Source organism: Pogoniulus pusillus, chromosome 3 (genome assembly GCF_015220805.1).
Source record: "Pogoniulus pusillus isolate bPogPus1 chromosome 3, bPogPus1.pri, whole genome shotgun sequence".
In the NCBI taxonomy this organism is placed as follows: Eukaryota; Metazoa; Chordata; class Aves; order Piciformes; family Lybiidae; genus Pogoniulus; species Pogoniulus pusillus.
Window position 1 is genome coordinate 30,331,737 of NC_087266.1, and position 6,493 is coordinate 30,338,229.

At 50.4% G+C, this 6,493-nt stretch overlaps 2 long non-coding RNA genes across 2 annotated transcripts; one reads left to right on the top strand and one right to left on the bottom strand.

The window, feature by feature from the left end:
* Positions 1-614: 614 nt before the first annotated feature.
* Positions 615-5,342, bottom strand: LOC135173853 (uncharacterized). The gene is made up of 3 exons (XR_010301456.1): positions 5,236-5,342; positions 2,719-2,898; positions 615-2,084 (listed from the first exon to the last, which is right to left on the bottom strand). It is a non-coding gene; the product is annotated as an uncharacterized LOC135173853 (long non-coding RNA).
* Positions 5,343-5,510: 168 nt separating this feature from the next.
* LOC135173858 (uncharacterized) lies at positions 5,511-5,914 on the top strand. The gene is made up of 2 exons (XR_010301457.1): positions 5,511-5,597; positions 5,735-5,914. It is a non-coding gene; the product is annotated as an uncharacterized LOC135173858 (long non-coding RNA).
* The last annotated feature ends 579 nt before the right edge of the window (positions 5,915-6,493 follow it).

The following is a 6,493-nucleotide window of genomic DNA, read 5'->3' on the forward strand; positions in this document are numbered from 1 at the left end:
AAACCCACCCAGGAATAGCCTAGTCTTGAATAACATGCACCATTCTGCAGCTTTCTTTCCAGCTGCCTTACACATTGTCAAAAGAGACTTTCTCCTAGCTCCTTTCCTTTGAAAAGAACAAACATTTTATACACTGCTGCCTTTTGGACAATTAAAAAGTGCTTGGAAAATGCAATCATTCCCATTATAAGTAAAGCCAGGAATGGCCTAGGCTGGAATAACATGCACCATAATGAAGCTTTTCAGAAGCCTCACACATTGGCAAAAGAAACTTTCTCCTAGCTCCTTTCCTTTGAAAAACCACAAAGATATTAAACAGTGCTGCTCTTCACCCAATTAAAAACTGCTTAGGAGGCGGGCACCCCACCATGGGCTGCCAGCTGAGCGCAAAGGCACTCAGACCGGGGCCCGCTTGTGGGTGGGTCGATGCCAGGGAGTCGAGAGCTTGGCCTAGCCCCGCAGCTACAGGAAGCAGACTCAGTAGCCAGGCAGCGGGATTTCACAGCCAAAGGCCTGGGTCATGGCAGGGGAGGCCCCAACTCCAAGCGTGAGGCCCAGGCGCACATGCTAAGCCAAACAAACCTGACACCATGCCTCTGAAAGCCTGGGACCAGGCATATCCACCCTGATTACAGGGGGGTTCCCTCCTTCAACCTCCCGCCGGGCACTGCAATGCACAGCCCTACTTACAGGGCGGCCGCTCTCACCTCGGCTCTCCCAAAAATGCCTACAGAGCCACGGGCTCTGGCCTGCGCCCAACTTCCGGGCCAGCCCTCCTGGCTGCAGCACAGAACACCTCTTCAGAAGCCCAGGGAGCCACCTCAACCCTCTAAGGGCCTAGGAAGGAGCGCTCCTGTTAGCTGCCTAAAACAGCCTCCTAGGCCCTGCTTACAGGGACCTCGGGCTGCTCCTGGTGACACACAGGGACAGAAGGCTCCACAACTCATCACACAGGCCCCGACTACAGGGCTGTTGCACTGCCATGTTGACAACAGGACAGGCTGCCACAGAGGCAGAGATCCAGGCCCTGAACTGCACAGCCTTTGCTGTGTTTCTAGAGAACAAGGAGGGGCAAGTTGAGCTCCCATTCTGCTCAGGCACTCCAAGGAGGCTCCCCTGTTACTGCCCTCCTGGGAAGCCTAGGCTAAGCTGCAGCACTTTTCACAGCAACCTACACGACAAGCACACTCAGGCACACAAGCACACGCACGCTGAGGTAAGGGGCGGGGGGGCATACACACACCTCTTCCCAGGAGAGGGAGCAAGCTGTGGGCAGCCACCATTGGACCAGCCATCCTTATCCCGGAGCAGGAGAGAAGAGGGTCAGACTTGGCCTTGCCAGACTGTGTGGTGCTCAGGGAGGCCTCGGGAGGCTCCTTCTCTCCATTTTAGGGGCATCTACACCTGCACCCTGCTAAGGGGGCGGGCACCCCACACAGGCTGCCAGCTGAGCACAAAGGCACTTGGACCAGGGGTGGTGCCCCTGGGGAGGTCCCTGTTTAACTCGGGCATGAAGAAGGAGGTGTTACTGAAGCCTAAGTCTGTCCTCCTTCTTTGGCAGCAGCTGGCACTGATAGTGGAAGAGGTGTGGTATGGAACAGCGAAGGAAGAGGTGTCACAAAGAGGATTGGCATCAGGCTGGAGAACAGGAGACGGGCAAGGCACTCTGGGCAAAAGGACTTGCCTCTGACTATAACTGTGGTAACACAAGAGTATCTTGTCTCACAGACAGTGCCTTAGGTCTCTCTTCTAAAATGTTACCCACTTTCCCTCTCTTACCTCAGGATTTCCCTCCAAAATGGTCATGGTCTCCCCTATGGATTACCTTAAGTTTTTCCATGAATAATGTCAGCTCTGTCCCACCCAATGACCTCAGCTTTTCCCTCCTACAATCTTCATTTTTATCCCCTAGAGACTAACTCACTTTTTTCCCTATGAAATGTCATCTGTGTCCTCGTGTTTACCTCAAATAGTTCCTCCAGAGTTTTCATTTTCTTCCCAATAGACCTGTTCAGCTTTTTTCCCCAAAATATCACTTCTCTGCTCTCAAGTCACCTCAGTTTTCCCTCCATAATCTTTGTTCTCTGTAAAAGACAAAAGAACACCCACAACATTCAACAAAAAAAAAGAATAGATTTGGATAAATACTTTCTATTGTGACAAAAAATAATTTTCCCCACAATCTAATATATAATTGCAGGGAGGTTTCTAAACCCATAAATGCTATTTATAGCAAGGATTTAAAACCTCGACCCACTCCTGCCCTTTAAGGGCCTGCTGCAAATCAGCAGCAACAGCTCTCCAGCTGGAAAGCAGAAAGAAATGTATATTAAATACAGATGTGGTCATTTGGGAGTTTCCTGCCCTTCCCCACACAAATTCACCAGGCTAACTCAGGCAGCTGGAAGTTAAGGAATTAAGCTGTATTTACAGTGTGGTACAAATACACAAGCATATATACACAATATATACAGATATTTACAAACATAGACAATTATCAACAAGTAGTAAAAGTAATACAGAAATACAAAACCCCTCCTGAACAGCAGAACCGACCAGGAGGGCTTTTAATCCAACTCCTCTCCTTTCTACAAAAGAGGCTAACAGAGCCACAGAGCAGGAGGTAACAAGCCTACAGAAGAAATTCCTTTTCTCCAAATAAGAAGTTAAAGGTGGTTGGAGATCAGTCCCCAAGGCTGGCACTTCACAGCAACTCACCAGAGAGATGTTTCTGTCCTCATTTTCCAAAGGGAATCCCATTCTGAACCACTTGCAAGGAGGAACTGGGTTTCCAACAGCTCTCCATTCTGCTATCAAAGCATCCCCCAACAGTCAGGGTTTGTGGCTGAGGCTCCACACATCTCTCCAACTTGATTTTGGGTAAAGCAACTCAGCTCCCTAAAAAAAGTGGGTGGGGGGGGCAAGTATCAACAAGAAAAAAAACAGCGAGATAATTTTAAATAAACCCCAAAGGCATTTCACAGGGAGTCTCATCCTTTAACCCATTTCATGCAGGAACTCCCAATCCCCTGTGCTTCCTGATTGGCCAAGAGTCATGGAACACAAAGCAAGTCACCAGCCTGCAGATACCTGCTGCCTTGTGGCCACCAAATATAGAGACCCCTCTGGAGCCCCCGGAGGGCCCCAGACCAATTTAGATGCCCACAATAACTCTTTTCATGTCCCCAAAACCTCATTTCATACCTCTTTAGATGACCATGGGATCCCCAAACATGACCCTAGACCCTTTTACAGGCCTTTTAGAGACCCCTGCAGACATCTACACAACTCTACACACCTGAACAGATGCCTACAGACACTCAAAGACCTCCCACAACACCTACAAATGCCTACAGATATCTGGAGATCCCTGCAACCCCCTAAAATCTAACTACTGACCCCCACAGAGACATCTACAGATCCATGCAGACCTCTACAGACATCTACAAGCCTCTATAGAAGCCTAGAAATCTCTAACAGGCCCCTACAGACACACACGGACATCCACAGACTTCTACACACCCCTGCATACACCTGAAGACCTCTATAGAAGCCAGCAAACACCTACACACCTCTAACAGACTCCTTCTGGCCTGCAAGCTCATACAGTCTGCTCAGACTCAGCTTCTCCCAAGCACCCCTAAGGCCTTCTCAGGGATGCTTTTTATCACCTCCACCCCCAGCCTGCAGTGACAGGCAGGCTTGCTCCCACCCACATGCAGCACTCTGCATTTGCTCTCATTGAACCTCACAAGCTTCACCTGGGCCCAGCTCTCCTGGCTGCCCAGGTGTTTTCTGGATGCCATCCTGTCCCTCTGCTTTCTCCACAGCACCACTCAGTTTGGGGCCATCTGCAAACATGCTGCCAATGCACCTCTATCTCATTTAGGACAGTCACAGTTTAGAGACATTAGACAAAAGTGTCCTGGAGCCAAATAACTCCTTAACTGAATGCAGACACCTACAGACCCCTCCACACCTTTAACAGACCACTGCAGAACTCTACAGAGCCCTCCAGACCTCCACAGACCCATTAAAAGGCACCTCCAGACCCAGGCAGACCTCTACAGATAACTAACAGACCCCTGTAAATCCCTACAGGCATCTACGGACCCCTGCAGATGCCTGAAAACACATACAGACCCCTACAAAGCTCCACAGACCCCTTCAGATATTTAACAGACCCCTGCACACATCTACAGACCCCTCCAGAGCCTTAAATGATGCCTGCAGACACCTACAGACCCACACAGAAACCTCCTAACACCTACTCAACTCTACACACCTCTGCAGACTCTTTCAGACCCTGATAAATATCTACAGACCCCTTCACACCTCTGCAGACACCCACAGTCACCTACACACCATCACAGATGTGGACAAAGCTCTGCAGGCACCTTCAGACCCCTCCACATCTTTAAAAGTTGCCTAGAGACTCCTACAGAACCCTGCCAAAATCTACAGATCCTGACAGAGCTCTGCAGACCCCTCCAGACATTTAAAAGGTGCCTGCAGACCCCTACAGTACCCTAGAGACATCTACAGACTCCTACAGACAACTTCAGACCTTTCAAAGGCGTCTGCAGACCCCTACAAATCTCTGCCAAATTCTTCACACCCCTAAGACCCCTACACACACTCAGACTCCTCTACGGAACCCTACAGCCTAATCCAGACCTTTAAGAGATTTCTGCAGACAGTTAGCAGATGCCTGACAGAGCTCCACAGACCACTTCAGACCTTTAAAAGATGCCTGCAGACACCTGCGGATCCATAACAGAAACCTCCAGACACCTACTGAATGCTACAGACACTTGCAGACCCCTACAGAAATCTACAGACCTCTCCAGTCTCCTAGAGAGCTCTAGAGACCCCTCCCGACCTTTCAATAGACCCCTGCAGACCCCTACATATCTTTAAGAGGCCCCTAGAAACCCCTAAAGACCTCTATAGACTTCCAGAGAACCCTGCCAACCCCTAAAGACCTCTACAGACACCTCGAGACCTTTGCAAGGCACCTCTAGACTTTTACAGACTTTTGAGACACTTAAAGCACCACAGACACCTCTAAAGACCCCTAACGACCTCCACAGACACCTAGAGAACTCCACAGACTTCCAGAGAGCCCTCCAGACCCCCAAGTGTACCTACAGATGCCTCCAGACCCCCAGACACCTCCGCAGACTCAGAAACACCTCCAGACCTTTTAGAAGACCCCTGCAGACACCTACAGACCTGGACAGACTTCTACAGATGCTTGCACACCCCTGCAGACACCAGCAGACTCCTCCTGGGCTGCAAACTCACACTATGTGCTCACACTCAGCTTCTCCCAAGCACCCCCAGGGCTGCTCTTTATTGCCTCCGCCCTCAGCCTGCAGTGACAGGCAGGCTTGCTCCCGCCCACATGCAGCACTCTGCATTTGCTCTCGTTGAACCTCACAAGCTTCACCTGGGCCCAGCTCTCCTGGCTGCCCAGGTGTTTTCTGGATGCCATCCTGTCCCTCTGCTTTCTCCACAGCACCACTCAGTTTGAGGCCATCTGCAAACGTGCTGCCAGTGCACCTCTATCTCTCTGCTTGGACACCTCCAGCACAGTGACTCCACCACCTCTCAGGGCAGCCTGTGCAGTTTCCTTGAGCATAACATAATAAAGAGCCATGAAGTAAATAAGTAAATATTAAGTGATATGCAGTAGCTGACGCTAACTGCCCTCTCCTGATTGTCATTTCAGAATCATGGAACCACAGATCTGTTGAGGCTGGAAGAGACCCTTGAGATCACCAAGTCTCGCCTCAAGCTCACAATCCCACCACTACTACTAAACCACTACCATATCTGGAGGACAACCTTCTGTTAGCTTTCATAGGAGACTGCATGGGGCAGGCACAGGGAGGTCTAGGAGTACTGAGAACAGGTTTTGGAATTACTGGGAGCAGAGGGAGGGACTAGGGCACTGGGGCTACATTGGGAGCACTGGATGCCATAGAGTGTCACTGGGAACACTGCAGAGACTGGGGGGCACTGAATATTATGTGGAGCAGTGAGAGGGACTGGGCAGCTCTTGGTTTTACTGGCAGCAGCAGGAAGAGACTTGGTGATACTAGAAGGATACGAGGGCCACACTGGGAACAATGGCAGCACTGGGAAGGAGATGGGGGATTCCTTGGAACACTAGAAACCTCAGAAGCACTAGGAAGGGAATTTGGAGTTACTGGGAGGGCCTAGGAGGACACTGCAGCCATACTGGAAGTGTAGAGAGTGTCATGGAGAACACTTGGATGAGATTTTTTGAGTTACTGGAAGCACTGGTTGGTCTGGGAAGACCTTTGAGGTCTGGGGTTATGGGAAGGGATTTCGGAGTTACTGAGAGCAGCAGAAGTGACTGAAGGGCTCTGGGTATTACGGGGGACCCTGGCAAAGGATTTTGGAGTTACTGGGAACACTAGGAGGGACTGGGATGCATTGTCTGTTACTGGGTGCACTGGAAAGC